Source organism: Dasypus novemcinctus, chromosome 22 (assembly GCF_030445035.2).
Source record: "Dasypus novemcinctus isolate mDasNov1 chromosome 22, mDasNov1.1.hap2, whole genome shotgun sequence".
Taxonomy (NCBI): domain Eukaryota; kingdom Metazoa; phylum Chordata; class Mammalia; order Cingulata; family Dasypodidae; genus Dasypus; species Dasypus novemcinctus.
This window is the reverse complement of record NC_080694.1, coordinates 62,947,084-62,972,002: the sequence shown is the minus strand read 5'-3', so window position 1 is coordinate 62,972,002 and position 24,919 is coordinate 62,947,084. Positions and strand designations below refer to the sequence as shown.

General features: G+C 40.9%; 1 protein-coding gene and 1 non-coding gene across 2 annotated transcripts in view; both read right to left on the bottom strand.

Annotated features, from left to right (window-relative positions):
* EAPP (E2F associated phosphoprotein) overlaps positions 1–24,919 on the bottom strand; it is a 116,158-nt gene that overhangs the window by 3,371 nt on the left and 87,868 nt on the right.
* On the bottom strand, positions 16,048–16,120 carry TRNAV-AAC (transfer RNA valine (anticodon AAC)). The gene has a single exon. It is a non-coding gene; the product is annotated as a tRNA-Val (tRNA).

Below are 24,919 nucleotides of genomic sequence, written 5' to 3'. Positions count from 1 at the left end.
TCCTCCAGCCCCAGGGAAAGATAAGCCATTTGCCTGATAGTTGCACCCAAAGAGAATGGAGAAGCTGGGCAGCTAAAGCCTAAGAGACCAAGCAGAGATCGCCCGCCATCTTGCTTCAACACATGGCAACTGACGTTAGTGAGAAACCAACCTTGAGTTGGACTCTTTGGGACCTTGTGACTGTAAGCTTTTACCCCAAATAATGCCTTTATAAAAACCAACAGATTTCTGGTACTTTGCATCATCCCTTTGGCTGACTAAGATGGCCTTCAAGGTTTATTTTTTCTACTATTCGGAAAGGTCTGATCGTCTGAGTGCCTCCCAGACTTGTTAATAAGACTCGGTAAAACCAGAATGCCCCTGTACATTTAAGTTTAAGGCCCAGTCAGATATTCTGCAGCAGTGCAAAGTGCAGGCTTCAGAGTCTTCACGTTGGTGCTGAGTGGGCCCATGTGCAGGTGTCATGCTCATTCTGGGGATTTCCCTTCTCCTTGTGCATAGTCAGAATCCTACGCCCATCAGGTAATTCAGGGAACTGGGGTATCCGCAAATCTAATGAAAAAATACAGATGCGAGGAACATCCAGTCATTCACCCAATAAATATTTACCGAGCACTGACTCTGGGCCAGACGCTGCTCCAGGCTGTGGGTATGAGAGTGAACAAAACAGACAGAAACGCTTCTCCCCAGGGACTTCTGATCTTGGGTTTGCAGAACACATGAACGAGCACGCCTTATCCCTCCAAGAAAAGTCATTCCCTGAAAAAGAAGACCGTACACGCTGCTGCTGATGTGTTGATAATGGCTCTTGCCTTTTTAGGGTTATAAAAAGTCTTGTGTGAAGTTCCACAGAGAATGCAGATGGCTGTGGAATCTGAGGACTCAAGACTCTCAGTCCTTTCACTCGGGTAGGAGGTTCCCCCCATTTCCCTTGTAACCCCCAACTCTGCTTCACCTCCACCATTGCTGGATCTCCACTGGGCAGCTAAGGGGAGGAGATGAACACGGGTCTATCCTCACAGAGCCTCCGCCTGGAAGAGACACCAAACCAGCATCCAGCTGAGTCCCTAGTGAGACGGTACACAGGTGCTGCCTGGACTGCACAGGGAGGGAGTTTGGTCCAGAGGGACTGCCCAGGGTTGCTCTCAGGGCTGCAGGCATCAAAACTGGCCCCTGGAGAATGGCTACGATTACATGGGCTTCCTGCATCTCCTGGGTCTCAGGACTTGTTTTTATGTCTTGGCCAGAGAAGAGAGTTGCTGCTTCCATGGATTTTGTCCTCCTTGGAAAACTGCCAAAGATGACCAGGATAGCAAAGTAGCATTGCTTCAGAGTAGAATGCAGGAAGCCTCCCCTGCCAGGATGCTGGTCCTTGGAGCCAGAGTAAGACACAGACTCTACCTCCCTGACCCTAGGCCATGTAAGGCACTCCTGCTCCCAAAGACAACGTGCATCTCAGGCTTGCTGGCTCGGTCAGCGTGTGCTTGTTCACTCCTCACCATGTGCCCTAGGAGGGCCCAGGGCCCGTGATCTGCCAATCCCTCACTGCAGGGAGAGAACGGGAAACATTCAAGATGAATGACAAAGAAACAAGGAGTGTCGGCTCCAGGACATGTCAACATGAAATGACTTCATTTTTCTCCAACCACTGCCTCAGACGTTTAAATATCTCATTTCTGTGCCATGGGCAAATCTCATACTTCTGAGAGTGCATTTGGTTACTAAAACCCACTGGAGTTGCGGGGGGAGGGTAGACGTAGCTCAAGTGGTTGAGCGTCTGCTTCCCCTGTATGAGGTTCTAGGTCCCACTCCACCCCACGGACCTTCCCTCCCCCCAAAAAAATCAACCCATTGGTGTTAAAAGCTTCTGTCTCTATTTCTCCTCTCTCCTCTGTCTGCTGCACCTAAGGCCTGAGAATGCTCTTTGGGGTGCAGTGTGTGACATCGCTCCCCTCTTCCTCCCCGCTCCCTCTCCAAGGCCACTTAACTGGCTGTTGCCCGAGGTCTCTCTCTATTGGTTGTTGCTGCCACTCGGTCCAACATGAACTGTCCCTGAGAGACGCACCTGTGTACAACCTCTCACCACAAACACTGCATCATTTGTATTTCTACCGCCCAGACCACACCTGGAGGAGCACTGTACCGACTGTCATATTTATTCCCTGCTTTCTACGGCTCAGATGGATGGGGAACTTTCTCACAAAGCAGTTAAGAGGCTTCCATCACGGAAGGAAAACATGGCACTGCAGCCCACTGGAAGATCAAGCCCACCACCGTGGCAACCTCATCACCACCCTGTAAACAAACACGCTAACCAGCCTTGCACTTACTAAGGTTGGCGTTGTTTTCCTTTTCTTCTAAGTATCACCAGCTTATGTGTTCCTGTGCTCTGTCTTAGAAAGAGGAAGAAGTCCCTTCCTGCTTTCTCTTCAAAAAAAGCCAAGCATTTTAATATACCAATTATTTTTATTCTACCTGTTCTGCATATATACTCAATGATAGTGTGGGCTTACACATTGTTTCAGAGTAAATGGTGACTTTGGTAGCATGTGATTCCTGGACTTGGGCTAATTACATTAGAAATAAGTCGGATTTGACAAAAATCCCAACATTTGAAAATAAACTCTGTTGGGGAGATTTTATTAATTCATTCAACAATTATGCTGAAGTTTACTCTATTGCCAATGTTCTTGGTCCTAAATAAATAACAAACATCTTTATCTCCATAGAGTTTAAATTCTAGTGGAAGCCAAATGGAAATTCATAAAACATGTATCTATTGTAAAGTGTATTGGCAAAGGCCTGGAGGCAGTTTATCCAAACTATCTAAAGCAAAGTCCAACTTATCTCTACATGACTGAAGTAAAAGCTTATTTGCCTGTATGTTTTAGAATCACCCACAAATGCCTAAGACAAGTTTTTGTGAGACAAGTTATCTGAGACTCTCTGACCCTGCACAACTGCTAGGATGTTCTGGTATTCTTTCCTTCTAGTAATATCTATGACCTTAGACTTTCCCTTTCAACCCCTGTCATAGGCATGTAATAGCACTGCCAGTTACAAACACTATGTGTGCTTTCACCTCTCCTATTCATTTCCAAAGATTAACAAACAACTTTTTAACCAATTCTGCACAAGTTAATCCTCAGCTTTGAACTCTCTAAACTCATTCTATTTTCTGGTGACCTATATTCTAGTTATTAACTCCATGACTTTATACAATATATTTAGTTCATAATAGCACAATCATACAGTATTTGTCCTTTTGTGCCTGACTTTCTTCACACAATATAAGGTCCTCCAGGTTCATCCACATTGTCATACGCTTTACAACTTCATATCTTCTTGCAGCTACATACCATTTGATCATGTATATACACAACAGTTTGTTTATCCATTCATTGGTTGATGGACACCTGGGTTTTTCTATCTTTTGACTGTTGTGAATAACATCGCTACAAACATCAGTGTGCAGGTGTCTGTTAGTGTCACTGCTCTCAGTTCTTTGGGGTATATAACTAGTGGTAGTATTGCTGGGACACGTGGCAAATCTATACTCAACTCCTTTAGGACCTGCCAAATAGTCATCCACAATGACTGTACCATTCTACATCTACATAAGTGTTCCTAGTTCTCCACATCCTTTCCAGCACCTGCAGTGCTGTCTTTTTTGATAGTGGCCATTCTAAAGGTGTGAAACGGTATCTCATTGTAGCTTTGATTTGCACCTCTGTAATTGCTACTGTTGTTGAACATTTCTTCAGGTGTATTTTTTTCTCCATTTGTGTTTTGACTTTGGACAAATGTCTATTCAAGTCTTTGGCCCATTTTTTTAATCCCCACCTCCACCACCCTCCCTTGACTTTTTGTGTGCTGTCTGTTCTGTGTCCATTTCACTATACATTCTTCTGTGTATTTTATTTTCCCCTCCCCCCTTGTGGCTTGCTTGCCATCTGCTCTCCGTGTTCCTTTGCTGCCAGCTCTTCTGTGTTCTTGCTTGTCTCCCTTCCTTTGCTGCATCACCTTTTGCTGAGTCAGCTCTCGGGGTCGCCTGCGGGCCCGGCGGTGCTCAGCAGCATGCGGCGAGCCTGCCTTCACAAGGAGGCGCCAGGTCGTGAACCAAGGGCCTCTCTTATGGTAGACGGGAGCTCATCTGATTGAGCCACAGCCACTTTCCCGGCACATTTTTTAATTGAGTCGTTTGTCTTTTTATTGTTGAGTTGTAGCATCTCTGAATACATCATGGATATTAAATCCTTATCGCATATGTGATTTCCAAATATTTTCTCCCATTGAGTAGGCCGCCTTTTCACCCTTTTGACAAAGTCATTTGAGGTACAAAAGTGTTTAATTTTGAGGAGGTCCCATTTACATTTTTTTTCTTTTTTTGTTTGTGTTTCGGGTATAAGATCCAAGAAACCACGTCCTACTACAGATCTTGAAGATGTTTCCCTACATTTTTTTCTAGTAGTTTTATGGTCCTGGCTTTTATATTTAGTTCTTTGATCCACTTTGAAATGATTCTTGTATAGGGAGTGAGATAGTGGTACTCTTTCATTCTTTTTGGTTATGGATATCCAGTTCTCCCAGCACCATTTGTTGAAGAGACAGTTTTGTCCTGGTAACATGGACTTGGAAGGTTTGTAAAAATCAGTTGGCTGTAGAGGTGAGGGTTTGTTTCTAGACTCTCAATTCTAGTCCACTGATCAGTGTGTTTATCTTTATGCCAATACCATATGTTTTGACTACTGTAGCTTTGTAGTACGTTAAAAGGTCAAGAAGTGGAAGTCCTCCCACATCGATCTTCTTTTTTTAGAATGTTTTTGGCTATTCAGGTGCACTTCTCCTTCCAAATAAACATGGTAATTTACTTTCCACTTCTGTAAAGTGGGCTGTAGAAGTTTGATTGTTATTACATTGAATCTATAAATTAGTTTGGGTAGGATTGACCTCTTCATGATATTTAGTCTTCCAATCCATGAACACAGAAAGCCTTTCTATTTATTTAGGCCTTCTTCGATTTCTTTTAGCATTGTTTTGTAGTTTTCTAAATATTGGTCCTGTGCTTCTTTGGTTAAATTGATTCCTAGGTATTCAAGTCTTTTTGTTGCTATTGTAAATGGAATGTTTTCCCTGATTTCCTCCTCAGATTGTTCAGTACTAGTGTACAGAAACATTACTGATGTTTGAGTGCTGATCTCATATCCTGCCACCTTGCTGAACTTGTTTATTAGCTCATGTAACTTTATTGTAGACATTTCAGAATTTTCTACATGTAGGATCATGGCATCCACAAATAGTGAGAGTTTTACTTCTTCTTTTCCTATTTTTTTTTTTCTTGTCTGATTGCTCTAGCTAGAACTAGTAGCACAATGTTGAAAAACAGTGGGTGCTGCGATCAGCTCAGCAGTAGGTTGGCTCAAAGGGAAAGCAATGCAGAACTTTAAAGAAATGAAGTACAGAGAGAAAGACACAATAGAGGAGATAAAGATGGGACCAGGGGACTCACAGCTTCTGGAACTGAGAGCCTCGACCCTAGTTTCCACTTCATATTTATTGGAAACTACTGATCAGCTCTTTGCTATCTGAACTGCAACATCATCTACAATAATAAGGAGCATTTAATAATGCATTTAATAATGCAACATTTACAATAGAACAGGTGTAACATTTATAATAAGTTACAGATAAGCCAGTTTCCCACAACAAGTGGGCATTCTTGTCTTGTTCCCAACCTTAGAGGGAAATTTTTCAGCCTCTTCCCATTGAGTATGATGTAGACTGTGGGTTTTTCATATATGCCATTCATCATATTGAGGAATTTTCCTTGTATACCTATCTTTTGAAGTGTTGTTGAGAAACAATGCTGAATTGTGTTGAATGCCTTGTCTGCATTGATCGAGATGATCATGTGGTTTTTTTTTTCCTTTTTGTTAATGTGGTTTATCATAATTTACTTTCTCATGTTGAACAACTTTTGCATACCAGGAATAAATCCCTCTTAGTCATGAGTCTAATTCTTTTGATATGCTATTGGATTCCATTTGCAATTATTTTCTTGAGAACTTTTGGATCTATGTTCATTTGAGAGATTGGTCTGTAATTTTCATTTCTTGTAGTATCTTAATCTGGCTTTGGTATTAGGGTGATATTTGCTTCATAAAATGTGTTGGGTTATTTTCCCTCTTCTTCAATTTTTTGGAAGAGTTTAAAAAGGATTGGTGTTAATTCTTTTCAAAATGCTTTGGTAAAATTCACCTGTGAAGGCCTCTAGTCCAGGACCTTTTTTTTTTTTCAGGACTTTTCTTTTTTGGGAGATTTTTGATGACTGATTCAATCTCTTTAATTGTGATTGGTTTGTTGAGTTCTTGTATTTCTTGTAGAGTAAATGTAGGCAGTTTTTGTGTTTCAATGAATTTGTCCATTTCATCTAGGTTGTCCAGTTTGTTGGTAAACCATTTCTCATAATACCCTCTTATAATCCTTTTCATTTCTGTAAGGTCAGTCTTAACTCTCCCCCCCCCACCCCCCCACCCCCGCTTTCAATTCTGATTTTATTTATTTGCATCCTCTCTTTTTTTTCCTTTGTTAGCCAAGGCAAGATTTTGTCCATTTTATTGATCTTCTCAATGAAACAGCTTTTGGTTTTGTTGATTTTCTCTATTGATATTTTGCTTGTCTGTTCTCAATTTCATTTATTTTTGCCCTTATCTTCATTATTTCTTTCCTTCTGTTTCTTTGGGAATAGTTTGCTATTCTTTTTCTAGTTTCTCCAGTTGTTCTGTTAGATCTTTGATTTTTAGCTCTTCTTTTTTAATACAGGAATTTATAGGGCTATAAATTTCCCTCTCAGGACTGCCTTCACTATAGCCCATAAACTTTGATAAGTTGTGTTCTTCTTTTTATTCATCTCACTATATTTACTAATTTCACTTACAATTCCTTCTTTGACCCACTGATTATTCAGAAGTGTGTTGTTTAGCCTCTGCATATTTGTAAATTTCCCCCTTTCATATCTATTATTGATTTTCAATTTCATTCCATTATGATTGAGAAGGTGCTTTGTATAATTTTTATTTATTTATTTATTTAAATTCATTTTTTTAAAATATTACATTCAAAAAATATGAGGTCCCCATGTACCCTCCATCCCCCTTACCCCACTAGTCCCCCCATAGCAACATTCTCCTCCATCATCATGACACATTCATTGCATTTGTTGAATACATCTCTGAGCATCACTGCACCTCATGGTCAATGGTCCACATCATAGTCCACACTCTCCCACGTTCCATCCAGCAGGCCATGGGAGGACCTACAATGCCCGGTAATTGTCCCTGCCGCACCACCCAGGACAACTCCAAGTCCTATAATTTCAATCTTCTTATGTTTATTGAGATCTGCTTTGTGACCTAACATGTGGTCTGTCCTGGAAAAAGATCCATGAGCACTTGAGAACAATGTATAACCCACTAATTTGGGATGTAACTTTCTGTATGTGTGTGTTAGGGCTAGCTTGTTTATCATATTGTTCAATTTCTCAGTTTCCTAGTTGATCTTCTGTTAAGTTGTTCTATCTAATGATGTAAGTGGTGTGTTGAAGTTTCCAAATATTATTGTAAAGATGCCCATTTCTCCCTTCAGTTTTGCCACAGTATGCTTCATGTATTTTGGGGACCTGGTTAAGTGTATAGATATTTATGACTGTTATTTCTTCCTGGTGAATTATCCCTTTATGAATATATAGTGGCCTTCCACATCTCTTATAATTTTTTTTACATTTCAAGTCTGTTTTGTTTGATATTAGTACAGTTAACTTGCTCTTTTTTTTTTTTAAAGTTAATCAGGATTTCTCATTCTTTTTTTTTAAGATTTACTTTTATTTATTTCTCTCCCCCCCCCCCCCCCCCCCGGTTGTCTGCTCTCTGTGTCCATTCACCGTGTGTTCTTCTGTGACTGCTTCTATCCTTATCAGCGGCTCTGGGACTCTGTGTTTCTTTTTGTTGCATCATCTTGTTGTGTCAGCTCTCTGTGTGTGTGGCACCATTCTTGGGCAGGCTGTACTTTCTTTTGCACTGGGCAGTCCTCCTTACAGGGCACACTCCTTGCACGTGGGGTTCTGCTACACAGGGGACACCTCTGCGTGGCACGGCACTCCTTGTGTGCATCAGCACTGCACAGGGCCAGCTCCACACGGGTCAAGGAGGCCTGGGGTTTGAACAGCAGACCTCCCATGTGGTAGGCAGGCGCCCTATCCATTGGGCCAAATCTGCTTCCAAACTTGCTCTTTTTTTGTTAGTGTTTGTGCAGATTATATTTTTCTAAACTTTCACTTTCAACCAGTTTGTATCCCTTTTGTCTAAAGGTGACTTTTTTTTAGGCAGCATATGGAAGGCTCATGTATTTTGATCAAATCTGTCAGCCTAAATCTTTCGATTGGGGAGTTTAATCCATTCACATTTCATGATATTACTGTAAATGCATTATTTACTAGCACCACTTTATATATTGGTTTCCATGTGTCATATCTTATTTTCACCTGTCTTTCTACTCTTTTAGTTATCCTTTCTTCTATTCTTGCCTTCTACACTCTCCTCCAAGCCTCTCACTCCCATCTTTTTCCTTTGGGCTGTAAGGGTCCCTTTAATACTTCCTGCAAAGGTGGATTCTTTTTTACAAACTCTCTTAGAGTCTGTTTATTTGTGAATATTTTAAGCTTATCTTCATATTTGAAGGACACTTTTGAAAAATAAGGAATGCTTGGCTGGCAATTTTCTCTTTCAGTATCCTATTACATTGTTTCACTGTCTTCTCAACTCCATACTTTCTGGTAAGAAATCTGCAATAAATCATACCGGGCATTCCTTGTATTTGTGATGGTTTGCTTCTCCCTTGCAGGTCTCAGAATTTTCTCTTTATCTTTGATATTTGATATTCTGAGTAGTATGTGTCTAGGAGTAGGTCTATTTGGATTTATCTGATTGGGGTATGCTGTGCTTCTTGGTCATGTAAATTCATTTCTTTAATGAGAGTTGGGAAATTTTAAGCCATTATTTCCTCAAATACTCTTTCTGCCCCTTTTCCCTTCTCTTCTTCTTCTGGAACTCCCATGACACCTATGTCGTTATGCTTGATGTTATTCAACTTTCTGAGCCCCTGCTCACTTTTTTTCATTCTTTTCTCTCTGTGTTCTTCTTTCTCTTCGTTTTCAGCTGTTCTGTCTTCTGTATCACTTGTTGTTTTCTCTATCATTTCAAGTCTGCTTTTGTATGCCTCTAATGATCTCACCTATTGTGTCTTTCATTCTGATGAACTCTGTTATTTTTCTGTTCAGGATTTCAAATTCTTCCTTGTGATTGCTCAGTGTCTTCTTGATGTCCTTTATCTCTTTAGCCATATTGTCTTTCAATTCTTTAATTTTATTTTGGAGATTTGTATGAATCTTGATGATTAGTTGTCTCTAACCCTGTGTCTCATCTGAAGCTTTAATATATTCCTTTGCTTGGGGTATTTCTCCTATTTTCTTAGGTTTGTAGTTTTTTTTGATGTCTAAGCATCTGATTATGATGTTAAGTTTACTCAGATGCTCAATTTCTTTCTCATAGGGATTTAGTAGTGGGAGGCTATGTGTTTTGCTGTTCTTTGATTCTTGGTTCAACCTGTTCTAGGTCTTTAGGATTGTCCCTGTTGGTTGTTCAAACCTGGGCAATGGAGCCAGTAATGGGCTGACTATCCACTTCCAAGGGACTTGGGGAAGGAAGCAGTAAAGGCCAGAAAAAGTCTCTCCCACTTATTTACTTTTAATTTCCTCACATGCACTTCCTTTCTCTTTAAGAAATGGCACTCTTTGACAGCCATCTCAGCTCAAAACCTATTCAGTGGTCTCACTGCAACAGGATGGGAACTGCGCAACAGAGGATCCTGCCTCAGGGCTATTCAGACCTCGTAATTCAAACTTTCTCAGAGGTGTTCTCCAACCTTTGCCAGCAGCCCCCTCCATTTTCCTGGTTTGGAAATAATCCCACTACCTTCTGTGTCCTCAACAACAAGTCCTGGTGAGTGAGGAGGGTGACTGAGGTTCTCAGATCTCTTTGGGCCTGTGTAAGCTCTCAGATCAAACAAATGGTGTGGCAGCTCCTGGCCTGGAAGCGCTCCTGGGACACAGCAGACAAAATTTGTGGGTCAAAAACTGAATCAGTCTTAGGCTTCATCCCTCTTTCTCCTGTTTCCTGAGGAGGTGGTCCCTGCACCTCCTCTTTTTGTAGCCACCAGACCGAGGCTGGAGAATTCAAAATCTTCTGCTTGTAGGGTGGGGGAAGGGCACTGGCAGCTGCAGCTTCTACTAATGGTCTTTTTGCTGAATTTTTTTTCCTGTGACCCTCTCTCTTTTGGGTGGTGGCCAGCGTTCCCTTGGTGTCCTAAAGCCAAAGACATTTTTTTCCAGACCATTTCTGCCTATCCTCTACCTATTTTTCTGGGAGAGAAGAGAGTCCCGTGTCTTTCTTTTTTAAAGATTTATTTTATTTAATTCTCTCCCCTTCCTACCCTCGTGCTCTGTTGTCTGCTCTGTGTCCATTCGCTGTGTGCTCTTCTGTATCCACTTGCATTATCCGGTGGCACTGGGAAACTGCATCTCTTTTTTGTTGTGTCATCTTGCTGCACCAGCTCTGTGTGTGTGTGGTGCCACTCCTGGGTGGGTGGTGCTTATTTCATGCAGGGTGGCTCTCCTTACGGGGCGCACTCCTTGTACATGGGGCACCACTATGTGGACAAGTCCCTGCGTGGCACAGCACCCCTTGCACAAGGCAGCACTGAGCATGGGCCAGCTCATCACATGGGTCAGGAGGCCCTGGGTTTGAACCCTGGATCTCCCATGTGGTAGGCAGACGCTCTATCAGTTGAACCACATCCGCTTCCCCCCATGCCTTTCTAATCTGACATCATCCCGGAAGTCTCCTGACTTTCTTTGAACTTGGGTAGATTGTTCCAAAACCAGGACTTTTGCCTAGGGTTAAATACGTTTTGTTAGTTAGCATTCCATCCCATACAGGGCTTGCTTTTCTTATTGTTTTTGCTTGATATAACATAGTTTTCTTTCTGTAGTCTTGTATATACTGTATAAACTACCTCTTAGGGAAAAATTGACAGTCTTTGTGTAGGCATAGAGCATTTTCCAATATGCAAATTGTCACCTTTTGATAAATAAAAGGTCTCTCCTTTCTAAATTCTTAACATTTGTCTTTTATTTGACACTATATACATATATATGAGTATAGTGCCTAATTGTTACTGATTTAAAAGGTGGGGCCAGATCAGTTTTAACTGATGTGACTTAACTTGACATATGTGTAGCGGGGGTAGACAAACAGGTAAAGAGGAAAAATGTCAGGTACATGTTTATCACTGGGTTGGATGTTGCCTGTAGCATGTTGAATTATGTACCCCAGGATAACATGTTCTGAATCTTAATCCATTTCTGTGGGTATGAGCCCACTGTATACTGGTCTTTTGCTGCAGTTATGCTAGTTGAGGTGTGGCCAGTGGATCTTAATTCTGTTACTGGAGGCCTTATATAGAGAAGACCACAGGGAGAAAGCCATGGGAAGGAGAGGAAGTTGGAAGTCACCATAAATTGAAACTCTGATGAGAAAGGAGAGGACATCACCATTTGCATTGCCATGTGTCAGAAGAGCCAAGAATTGAAGGCAAGATTAAAGTATTCACAGACAAATAAAAACTGAGTTTGTTACCAAGAGAGCAGATCTACAAGAGATACTAAGAGGATAAAATAGATTTTAAATGCAAGACTGCCATAAGAAATGAAGATCACTATATATTAATAAAAGGGACAATTCACCAAGGAGAAATAATAATAATAAATATTTATGCACCTAATTAGATACCCCAAAATATATGAGATACACACTGGCAAAACTGAAGAGAGAAATATGCTTCTCTACAATAATATTTGGAGACTTCAACACACCACTCTCAGTTTGGGATAGAACACCTGGACAGAAAATAAACAAGGAAATGGAAAGCTTGAATAATATGATAATTGAACTAGACTTAATAGACTTTTATAGAACATTACACCCCAAGCAGGACATATATTCTTTTCAAGTGCTCTTGGTTCTTTCTTCAGGAATGATCATATGCTTTGTGATAAGCAGATCTCAAATTTTAAAACATTGAAATTATACAACTTTCTCCAATCACAAGGGGATAAAGTTGGAAATTAATAAGAGACAGAAAAATGGAAAATTCACAAATATATGAAGATTTTAAAAATACACTCTTAAATAATCAATGAGTCAAAGAAGAAATTGCAAGAGAAATCAGTAAATATCTCAAGACAAATGAAAACAAGAATACAACATATCAAAACTTATGGTATACAACAAAGGCAGTGCTGAGAGGGAAATTCATAGCCCTCAATGCCTACATTTTTAAAAAAGGTAAAATCAAAGAGCTAACTGTATATCTGGAAGAACTAGTAAAAGAGCAGCACACCAATACCAAAGAAAGCAGAAGGAAAAAAATAATAAAGATTAGAGTAGAAATAAATGAGATGGAAAATAAAAACAAAAAACTAGAGAAAACCAACAGAGCTAAAAGTTGGTTCTTGAGAAGACCAACAAAATTGACAAACCCTTACCTAGATTAACAAAGAAAAAAAGAGAAGATGCAAATAAATAAAATCAAGAAATGAAAACAGGGACATTACCACTGACCCAGCAGAAATAAAGATCATAAGAATATACTGTGAACAACTGAATGCTGACAAACTACACCATGTTGATGAAATTGACAAATTCTAGAAATACACAAACAACCTACACTGATCCTAGAAGAACTCAACAAGTCAATCACAAGTGAAGAGATTGAAAGAGTCATCAAAAATCTCCTCAAAATGAAAAGCCCAGGAGCAGATGGCTTCACAGCAAAGTGGTGAGATACAAGATTAATATGCAAAAATCAAAAGCATTTCTATATGCTGCTAAAGAGCAATCTGAGGACGAAGTCAGAAAAAAATTCCATTTACAATAGAATTTACAACTAAAAGAATCTAATATTAAAGAATAGACTTAACAAATTACTTAAAGGACCTATATTCCGAAAACAATAATGCATTGCTAAAAGAAAGCAAAGATGACCTAAATAAATGGAAGGATATTCCATGTTCATGGATTGGAAAACTAAATATCATTAATATGTCAATCCCACTCAAACTGACCTACAATCCAGTGATCTATAATGTGACCCCAATAAAAATTCCAACAGCCTTCTTTGCAGAATTGGATAAATTATTTATCAAATCTGTCTGGAAGGATAAGGGCCCCCAAATAGCCAAAAATATCTTAAACAAGAAGAACACAGTTGGAGGACTCTCACTGGACTTGAAAGCATATTATTTAGCTACAGTGGTTAAAAAAAACAAAACAAAACAAAAAAACCATGGTACTGGCATACAGATGGAAAGATAGACCAATGGACTTGAATCCAGAGTTCAGAAATAGACCCTCACATATAAAGGCAAGTGATTTTTTGACAAGACTGTCAAACCCACTCAGCTGGGTCAGAACACCTATAGAACAAATGGTGCTGGGAAAACTGCATATCCATATCTTAAAGAGGATCTATATCTCACACTTTATACAATGATTAAGTAAAAATGAACCAAAGATGTAAATATTTTAAAAACTGAACCATAAAACTCCTTGAAGAAAATGTAGTGAAACATCTTCTAGAGCTTGTGATAGGTGGCGGTTTTTGGGATTTTACACCAAGAGCATGAGAAAAAAATAGATAAATGGGATTTCCTCACAATTAAATACTTTTGTGTTTTGAACAACTTTGTTAAGAAGGTGAAAAGGCAGCCTATTCAATGGGGAAAGAATCTTCAGAAGCCATATATCTGACAAGGGTTTGATTTCCAAAGGAAATCATACAATAAAGAGATCATACAATTCAACAACAAAAGGGCAAGCAATCCTATTAAAAATTTGTCAAAGCCTTAAATAGCCATTTCTCTGAAAAGGATATACTAATGGTGAAAAAGGGTATGAAAAAAAAAAGTTCAATATAACAAGCTATTAGGGAAATGCAAATCAGAACGACAATGAGATATCATCTCACACCTCATCGAATGGCCGTTATTTAAGAAACAGCAAACAGCAAGTGCTGGAGAGGGTGTGGAGAAACAGGAACTCTCCCTCAATGCTGGTGGGAAGGTAGGATCGTGCAGCCTCTGTGAAAGGCAACTTGGCTGTGCCCTGGGGAGCTAAATGTAGAACTGCCATATGAACCAACAATCCTTCTGCTAGAAATAAATCCAGAAGAACCGAAATCAATGACACCAACAGACCTTTGCACACCAATGTTCATAGCAGCCTTATTCACAACTGGGAGACACATGATAACATGGATGAACCTTGAGAATATTATGCTGAGGGAAATAAGCCAGGCACAAAAGGAAAATATTGAATGGTCTCATGAATATGAATTGAAAACTAAGAATTAGCACATGGACTTAGTATAACTTACTAGGAGTGGACTGAGGGCTGAGAAAGGATAGTGATGCTTAATGTATGTAGAATTCCTAGTTAACTTGACTTTAAAAGTGAGGAAATGGATAGACTGATGGTAGCACATTATAATGAGCATGACTAGCCCTTCTGGTTTATAAATGGGTTTGTGGCTGAAAGTGGTATTTTGGGGGTAAATGTCAATTGAAAGAAAGCTAGAGAATAACCTAGGGACCGAATAACAGTGAATGGAAAGGTGCATGAGGATTTTGGCTAATAGTACATGTACAAGATTGTGCTTCTGTAAGCGAGAAAAATGTATACCACTATTAAAAGTAGGTAAGAATATGGTGATGCATGGGCAAAATATATTTAATGTAAGTCATAGACTATTGTTAACAGCAATTAATAGCCTTGAATCAATGTGAAAGAAGGTACTATACCAACTCTAAGTTTCAATAATAGGGAAGTATGGGATTTTTTCTTTTGAATTAAAAAGAAGTTCAAAAATTTGCTGAAGTGGTGGCTGCACAATGCTGTGATGAGAACAGGAGCCGCTGAGTGCATTTTGGATAGAGTCTACAACACACGCGACTGCAGGACACATGAACTATGTGGTGGAAGATGGACTGTGATTAACAGTACAAATACGGAAGTGTTCTCTCATGAACTATGACAAACGTGCAGCATTAACACAGAGGATGCATGGAAAAACACACCACAGGACAGCTTTGTTTGCTGGCCCCACCTTCACGCTGTGCTGGATTCTGAGTCCAGGGAAATTTCACAGAGGAAATCTTTTCGTGCACCAGCTCTACGGACCTTTCTCTGCAAGGCAGTAACCCACCGCAGCCCTAGCCCAGCCCCTCGCCAAACTGCCCTGCCTTTGCGAGGAGCACCCAGTGATCTGCCAGAGCACCCCGAGCCGAGCCTGGCGGGGAGGGCGGGCAGGGCCCAAGCCCCGGGGGCTCCCGCTGCGCAGAGGCGCGGCCCGGCGTTTCCCGCGAGAGCTGAGCGTGCTCGAGTCGAGCCTAATCCCACCTCCCGGGCCGCGCGGGGCCGGGGGGGGGGGGGGGGGGGGGGCGGCGGGAGCCGAGGGCAAAGGCGATCCCGAGGTCAGGGCGGCCCTCGTCTCCCGCCGGCAAACGGACGTGCGCTTTACTGAGCGCAGGAAAAGGGTCGTGGACCCTCCCGTCTCCCCCCCCCCCCCGCCCACGCAGGTCCGTGTCCCCCCTGGAAGGTTTCCTAAGCCCCCGTCTGGGCTCCCGCTGTCTTAAGGTGACCCGGGGGAGCCCCGGCCACGAGCTGTCCAGGCGCCGTCACCTCCACGGGCCGCTCCTGCTGTGGTCCCCGACCTCACCCAGGCCCCTTGGCGGGAGGCAGGCGAGCCCGCGGTGCACGCGGTGCCTATTGATCAGGCTGGCGCGACCAAGGGAAAGAAATGGAAAGGAGTTACCAAAGTGGAGGGATCAGGACAAACTTCACTTTTCACAGAAAATAGAGAAGTGAAAAAGATCCTTGTTTCCGCCCGGTTTCGAACCGGGGACCTTTCACGTGTTAGGCGAACGTGATAACCACTACACTACAGAAACCCGCTTAGGGCAATCCTTCCTCTAACCATTTATATTCTAGTGCTGGGTATTCCTGGTTTAATACTTTTTTTTTTTTAATATTTATTTATTATTATTATTTTTTAATTACATTAAAAAATATATATGAGGTCCCATTCAACCCCACCGCCCCCGCCCCCCACTCCCCCCACAGCAACACTCTCTCCCATCATCGTGATACATCCATTGCACCTGGTAAGTTCATCTCTGAGCATCACTGCACCCCATAGTCAATGGTCCACATCATAGCCCAGACTCTCTCACGTTCCATCCAGTGGGCCCTGGGGGGATCTACAGTGTCCCGTAATTGTCCGTGAAGCACTATCCAGGACAACTTCACGTCCCGAAAACGCCTCCACATCTCATCTCTTCCTCCCGTTCCCCACACCCAGCAGCCCCCATGGCTACCGTTCCCACACCCATTCCACATTTTCTCTGTGGACATTGGATTGGTTGTGTCCATTGCACACCTATGTCAAGTGAGGGCTTAGATTCCACATGGGTACTGGATGCACTCTTCCCGCTTCTAGTTGTAGACACTCTAGGCTCCATGTTGTGGTGGTTGACCTTCTTCAACTCCATGTTAGCTGAGTGGAGTAAGTCCAATAAGTCAAAGTGTAGGAGCTGAAGTCTGTTGAGGCTCTGGGCCTGGGTGTCATATTATCAGTCCAGAGATTCAAATCCCCTACATATATCTTAAACTCAGCACCAACTACAATTCCAATAAAGTAGCATGCAAGTCTTGTGAAAAGAGATCCCCTCTGAGTCCATTTCCATCACGCAGAAACACCAGCTCCAAAGAAGGGCCATCTGTCATGGCAGTGAACCCCTTCTGCCATGACCATAGAACCCGTGGGTCTCTTTATCCCTCAAAAGAACCAATACCTGGGTTTGTATCCACCCTATCTGTCTCTTAGACTCTGTTCAGTTGTACATAGGGGAATTCCTTCTGACAACCTCCAGACTCTTTTTTAGAGACTCTCAGCCTTATAATCTCATTTCTCCTTTCCATTTCCCCCTTACATTAGGTCAAACTGCTTCCCGAAGTCATGTTATTATATGTAGACAGGTATATTCTGCTGTTCCGCATTGAATCTTTAATTCAAGGTCATTTTCTAGTTGCTTCTTCAGCTGGTATGTGGTAGTGATCCCTCGGTGCCAGGGAGGCTCATCCCGGGTGTCGTGTCCCACGCTGGGGGGAATGCATCACATCTACACGCTGAGTTTGGCTGTGAGAGTGGCCACATTTGAGTAACATGAAGGCTGTCAGGAGGAAACCCCCAGGCACAATGCTACTCTAGGCCTTGTTCTTATTGCAGGTGCATAGGCTCAAAAGTGTAGCCATTAGTATCAAGAGCCCACTGTTGGGCCCTCCTTCCTTCCTGGTTCTTGCCGTTGCACCTGGAGGATTGCCACTGCTCTCGCAGGGCCCACAACAGTGTCCCCCCGGCCAGGAGCCCAGTACCCCCCCAGCTGTTGTTTTTAATTGTTTCCACTATGAGTATATATAGACATTACCATATACCCTGAGCATATGCCCTGTATAACTCCCTGTCAACCATATATATCCTGTCAATAACATCCCATATCAGTATTCCTCCGCTGCCATTGTTGAACCACTCTGTGATCCAAAACTTCCCGTAAAGTGAATCCCAACATAATGTCAGCTTCAGAAGAGTCTTAGATCACCAAAATTCATCTATACAATATACAGTATTTCCCCAGATCCACCATAAAACCTTTTCCCTTCCACAGCAATAATCTTTTAACTTATTCATATCATATTTCCTGAAACTGATGTACAGATTCCAAAACTATAGTTTTCAAACAAGGTAACATTTGTGCTTACTATGTGGTCCATACTTTAGGTTGTACAGTTTTCTAAATTTTTTAGTTATCCTATGTTTTGTCTTATGGTTTTCATTATTAGTCTGTCGTCCCCTATATGTTTTTGGTGTAATATTAGCTGTTTTATATTCATCCTCGTGTACTCTCACATAACTCCTCTTTTGCCCCCTTATTTACCTTTGTTCCATCCATTGCACGTCCCTTTTCCCCTCCCCTTAGGGCCCACAACGCCTGCCAATCTAATGCCCTGGGAGCCGTCCTTTCTCACGAGAGATACAGTTCTCTCTATTCGACGGCATTAGTCTTCCCCAGGATATGGGTCCACCCCACCCAATGGTAGAACCCACCTTGGCAAAATGAGCCTTCAGCTATTCCCTCCGGAGTCGATCCCGCATCAGACCATACCCCCTGAGTGTCCTAACCAGGTAACCCTCCTACTTATACTTTGATACGTTTTACTCAACATTTAGTTCTCAATGAACTTCTGGCACTCTCCCATGTTTGTATGTTGCCCCTCCCTCCCACCTATTTCTTGGACCATATTACCCCTCTTCCCATCCCCAGCCGCCCTCAAACCCAGAAAACCCCACCCGAAGGTAACCCCTTGCCCCCATTTTGTCCCTTCTTTGTGCTCATACTTACCCCCAGCTCATCACAGATTCCACCCCTACAGACATTAACTCACAGCCTTCCTCCACCCCCCGATTTCCAGTAAGCCACTTTTCCAGACTCTAGCTCTCTGAGGCAGTTAACTTATTTCATATCATTGAGGTCATATAGTATTTGTCCTTCAATGCCTGGGTTGCTTCACTCAACATAAGATTCTCAAGGTTCATCCAGGTTATCACGTGCGATTGTAGTGTATTGGTTCTTACAGCTGAGTAGTATTCCATTGTGTGTATATACCACATTTTATTGATCCACTCATCTGTTGATGGACTTTTGGATTGATTCCAACTTTTGGCGATGGTGAACAATGCTGCTATGAACATTGGTGTACATATATCGGTTTGTGTCCTTGTTTTCAGATCTGATGGATATATACCCAGCAGTGGTATTGCTGGGTCATATGGCAAATCTATGGATAATTTTTTGAGAAACTGCCAAACTGTCCTCCAGAATGGTTGGATCCTTCTGCATTCCCACCAGCAATGGATGAGTGTTCCCCTTTCTTCACATCCTCTCCAGCATTTGTATTCTACTGTTTTTTTCATGGCTGCCAATCTTATGGGAGTAAGATGGTATCTCATTGTAGTTTTGATTTGCATTTCCCTGATAGCTAGGGATTTGGAGCATTTTTTCATGTGCTTTTTAGCCATTTGTATTTCTTCTTTGGAGAAGTGTCTGTTTAAATCTTTTTCCCATTTTTTAAATGGGTTGTTTATCTTTTTGTTTTCGAGATCTATGAGTTCTTTATATATGCAAGTTATAAGTCTCTTATCAGATATATGGTTGCCAAATATTTTCTCCCATTGTGTGGGTTCCCTTTTTACTTTCTTGACAAACTCCTTTGAGGTGCAGAAGGCTTTAATTTTGAGGTAGTCCCATTTATCTATTTGTTCTTTTGCTGCTCGTGCTTTTGGTGTGATATTCATGAAGCCATTTCCTATTACAAGGTCCTGTAGATGTTTCCCTACACTGCTTTCTAAGGTCTTTATGGTCTTGGCTCTTATATTTAGGTCTTTGATCCATCTTGAGTTGATCTTTGTATAAGGTGTGAGATGGTAATCCTCTTTCATTCTTCTACATATAGCTATCCAGTTCTCCAGGCACCATTTGTTGAATAGGCCATTCTCTCCCAGTTGTGAGGGTTTGGTGGCTTTATCAAATATTATATGGCTATATACATAAGGTTCTATATCTGAACTTTCAATTCGATTCCATTGGTCTGTGTGTCTCTCCTTATGCCAGTACCATGCTGTTTTCACTACTGTAGCTTTGTAGTATGTTTTGAAGTCAGGAAGTGTGATTCCTCCTATTTCATTTTTCTTTTTCAATATGTCTTTGGCTATTCGGGGCCTCTTTTTATTCCAAATAAATTTCATAGTTAGTTTTTCTAGTTCCTTAAAGAAGGCTGTGTTGATTTTTATTGGGATTGCATTGAATGTGTAGATCAGTTTTGGTAGGATAGACATCTTAATAATATTCAGTCTTCCTATCCATGAACAGGGAATATTCTTCCATTTATTTAGGTCTTCTTTGATTTCCTTGAACAATCTTGTATAGTTCTCGATGTATAAGTTTTTTACCTCTTTAGTTAAATTTATTCCTAAGTATTTGATTTTTTTATTTACTATTGTGAATGGTATTTGTTTCTTGATTTCCTCCTGATCTTGCTCATTATTGGTGTATAGAAATGCTACTGATTTTTGCGCATTGATCTTATAAGCTGCGACTTTGCTAAACTCATTTATGAGTTCTAGGAGCTTTGTTGTAGATTTCTCAGGGTTTTCTATATATAGGATCATGTCATCTGCAAATAATGAAATTTTGACTTCTTCCCTTCCAATTTGAATGCCTTTTATATCTGGTTCTTGTCTCAGTGCTCGAGCCAGTACTTCCAAGACAATGTTAAATAGGAGCGGAGACAATGGGCATCCTTGTCTTGTTCCTGATTTTAGAGGGAAGGATTTCAGGATTTCGCCATTGTAAACAATGTTGGCTTTAGGTTTTTCATATATACTCTTTATCATGTTCAAAAAGTTTCCTTGTATTCCAATCTTTTGGAGTGTTTTTATCAGGAAGGGGTGCTGTATTTTGTCAAATGCCTTTTCTGCATCTATAGATATAATCATGTGGTTTTTTTCTCTCAATCTGTTTATATGGTGTATTACATTGATTGATTTTCTTATGTTGAACCATCCTTGCATACCTGGAATAAATCCCACTTGGTCATGGTGTATAATTCGTTTAATGTGTTGTTGAATACGATTAGCAAGTATTTTGTTAAGTATTTTTGCGTCTAGGTTCATTAGAGAAATTGGTCTGTAATTTTCCTTTCTTGTGGTGTCTTTGTTTGGCTTTGGTACTAGGGTAATGTTGGCATCATAGAAGGAATTAGGCAGTGTTCCTTCTGTTTCGATTTTTTGGAATAGTTTCAACAGGATTGGTGTTAGTTCTTTCCAGAATGTTTTGTAGAATTCACCTGTGAAGCCGTCTGGCCCTGGGCTCTTCTTAGTTGGGAGATTTTTAATGACTGATTCTATCTCTTTGCTTGTGATTGGTTTGTTAAGATCATCAATTTCTTCTTTCGTCAGTATGGGCTGCTTATGTATTTCTAGGAATTTGTCCATTTCCTCTAAATTGTCATTTTTGTTGGAATATAGTTTTTCAAAGTATCCTCTTATGATAGTCTTTATTTCTGTGGGGTCAGTGGTGATATCACCTTTCTCATTTCTTATTTTGTGTATTTGCATCTTTTCTCTTTTTTTCTTTGTTAGTCTCGCTAAAGGTTTGTCAATTTTGTTGATCTTCTCAAAAAACCAGCTCTTGGTCTTGTTTATTTTTTCAAGTGCTTTCTTATTTTCTATTTCATTTAGTTCTGCTCTTATCTTTGTTATTTCCTTCCTTCTTCTTCCTGTTGGGTTACTTTGTTGTTGTTTTTCTAATTCCTTCAAATGTGCAGTTAATTCTTCAATTTCTGCTCTTTCTTCTTTTTTGATATATGAATTTATGGCTATAAATTTCCCTCTCAGTACCGCTTTTGCTGCATCCCATAAATTTTGGTATGTTGTGTTATCATTATCATTTGTTTCAAGGTAGTCATTGATTTCTTTTGAGATTTCCTCTTTGACCCACTGTTTTTCTAAGAGTGTGCTGTTTAATTTCCAAATTGTTGTGTGAAGTCTGGGTCTCTGTCCCTTGCAAATTTCCAGCTTGACTCCACTGTGGTCAGAGATATTGTTTTGTATGATTTCGATCTTTCTGAATTCATTAAGCCTTTCTTTGTGGCCTAGCATATGGTCAATCTTGGAGAATGTTCCATGTGCGTTTGAGAAAAATGTGTATCCTGCTGTGTTTGGGTGTAATGATCTATATATGTCTATTAGATCCAGCTCTTCTAATATACTGTTCAAATGTTTTGTTTCTTTAGTGATTCTCTTTTGAGATGTTCTGTCCAGAGTTGATAGTGGTGTATTAAAGTCCCCCACTATAATTGTAGATGCATCTATTCTTTCACTTAGTTTTTCCAGCGTTTGCCTCACATATTTAGAGGCGCCCTTGTTAGGAGCATAAATATTTATGATTGTTCGATCTTCTTGACAAATTGTCCCTTTCACTAAAATATAGTATCCTTCTTTGTCTCTCACAATTGTTTCGCATTTAAAGTCTATTTTGTCTGATATTAATATAGCTACTCCTGCCTTTTTTTGGTTGTTGTTTGCTTGTATGATTGTTTTCCAGCCATTCACTTTCAACCTCCATGAGTCTCGGGTCTAAGATGTGTCTCTTGTAGGCAGCATATAGATGGGTCGTATTTCCTTATCCAGTGTCCCATTCTGAATCTTTTGATAGGTGAGTTTAATCCGTTGACATTCAGTGTTATTACGTTTAGAGAGTTATTTATGGTAGCCATATTTTGGTTGGATTTGTGTTTGTTATATTTTGTTTGTATTATTTTATTTTCCCCTTCTATTTTTGTCTTTCTTGTTGCTTTTACACTCTCCTCCATCTCTGACTGTCCTGTTTTTTCCTTTCTTCCTGCAGAATTCCCTTAAGAATTTCTTGAAGGGGAGGTTTCTTGTTGATATACTCTTTCAGTTTCTGTTTATCTGTGAATATTTTGAACTCTCCATCATTTTTGAATGCTAGTTTAGCTGGATAGAGTATTCTTGGTTGGAAATTTTTTTCCTTTAGTACCTTGACTATATCATACCACTGCCTTCTTGCCTCCATCGTTTCAGATGAGAAATCAGCACTTAATCTTATGGAGTTTCCCTTGTATGTGATGGTTTTCTTTTCTCTTGCTGCTTTTAGAATTTTTTCTTTGTCTTGAGCATTGGATAATTTGACAAGTATATGTCTTGGGGTGGGCCTGTTGGGGTTTATGACCAGTGGAGTGCGCTGTGCTTCTTGGATATGTACATCTGTCTCTTTCAGTAGATTTGGGAAGTTTTCATTCATTATTTCCTGCAACACTCCTTCTGACCCCTTTCCCTTCTCTTCTCCTTCTGGAATGCCTATAATACGTATGTTTGAGCGTTTTGCGTTATCATTCAGGTCCCTAAGTCCTATCTGGATTTTTTCTACCTTTTTATTGACCACTTCTACTATCTGTTTGATTTCCAATGCACTGTCTTCCACATCACTAATTCTCTGCTCTGCCTCTTCTAGTCTGCTGATATTTGCTGCAAGTGTATTTTTGAGTTCTTGAATTGTGTGTTCATTTCCATCATATCTGTTATTTTTTTGCGCATGTCTGCAATTTCCCCTCCAAGTGTTGTCTTCACGCTGTTAACCTCTTTCATTACTTCATCAAATTTGTCAGTGATAAATGTTCTGAGATCTTTCATTGCTTGTGCGAAGTCCTGCCCCCCTTCCTGATTTTCAGTTTGTTGATTGGATTCAGCCATGTTTTCCTGATTACTGGTTTGGTTTGTAGATTTTTGTTGCTGTCTTGTCAACATTTTTTCTTGACGGGTTTAATCAGTTCCTTAGCTTCTTTGTCTAGTCTTGGAGATTAATTAGCTGTTGTTTTTGCGTAAGTGTTATATCTTCTCTTTGTCACTTTGTTCTTCTTATTCCAATTTCTTATTGCTAGTTAAGCTCACTTTAAAGGAAAGTATTAGTGCTGGGGAAAGTCAATTGTGTAAGGAAGGAAAAAGTGTGAAGTAGTATTGGTGATATGTGTTTACAAAGCAACAATATGAGTTCTGGGAGGATGGAGGTTAGATCATGTAAATTGTGTAGAGTTATAGTAGTAGGAAAGTACCTATAATGAGGTAGACGACTGAGTATGGGAGGAATGTGGTACATACTAAGAGGCTATTGTTTTCGTGAGAGAGGGAAAGAGAAAAGAAAGGTAATAGTTTACAGAGAAGACGAATACCAGATGGAAAACTAAACAAAGGTATTAGAAATTAAGAGTTAGACACTTTGTGGATCAAAGAAAGCGAGATGGAATATAGGAGAGATAGCAGATGGTGAAGGATATCAAGTTGTAGGGGAAAGGGGATAGTGTAGATAGGCTAAATCTATTCACAGAGAAATGAGGCAGTGGAGGGTGAGGAAACCCAGCAAATGTGAGGTATTTCCTATAGGACCTATTGTATTGTTAAGGTAAAATAGTATAAGAAGAATATTGGGGACAAGAAAGAGAGGATTGAAGAAAAAAAAAAAAAAAGAACAATAAGAACAACAACAACAACAGAAAATAAAATAAAAAAAAAAACAAAAAACAAAAAACAAAAAAAACCAAAGAACAGAAACCCCGCCGCCAGGCTCGGCTGGGCTCAGCTGGGCTCCGGTCCTCCGCCCGCCGCGGCTCGGCTGGGCTCGGCTGGGCTTGGCCGGGCTCGGCTTTCCCGCCCGCCGCCCGGCGCGGCGCAGCGCGGCTCGGCTCTCCCGCCCGCCACCCGCCGCGGTGGTAGCTGCCTCGGCTCCACCTACCCAAGGAGGGAATCCTCCACACGTAGCTGGGATCTCCGTGTATATTTCACAGATGGATCCTCTCTGTTACCTTCCCTCCAAATCAATGTCCAGACACCTCCGGACCAGGAAAAATCCCGAAACAGCCGGTCCCAAAGAGTCTCCGACGCCTCCCAGCCGATTCCCCCCAGGAGCTAGTAACCGGGAAGTTCACTCAACCGCCATCTTGCCTCTCCCTCCTGAAAAGTCCCAATTTATATCTTATAGACCAGTCCTTTCTGTTACCTTCCCACCAAATCGATGTCCAGACACTTCCTGCCCTGAAAAAATCCTGAAAAAGCCTGG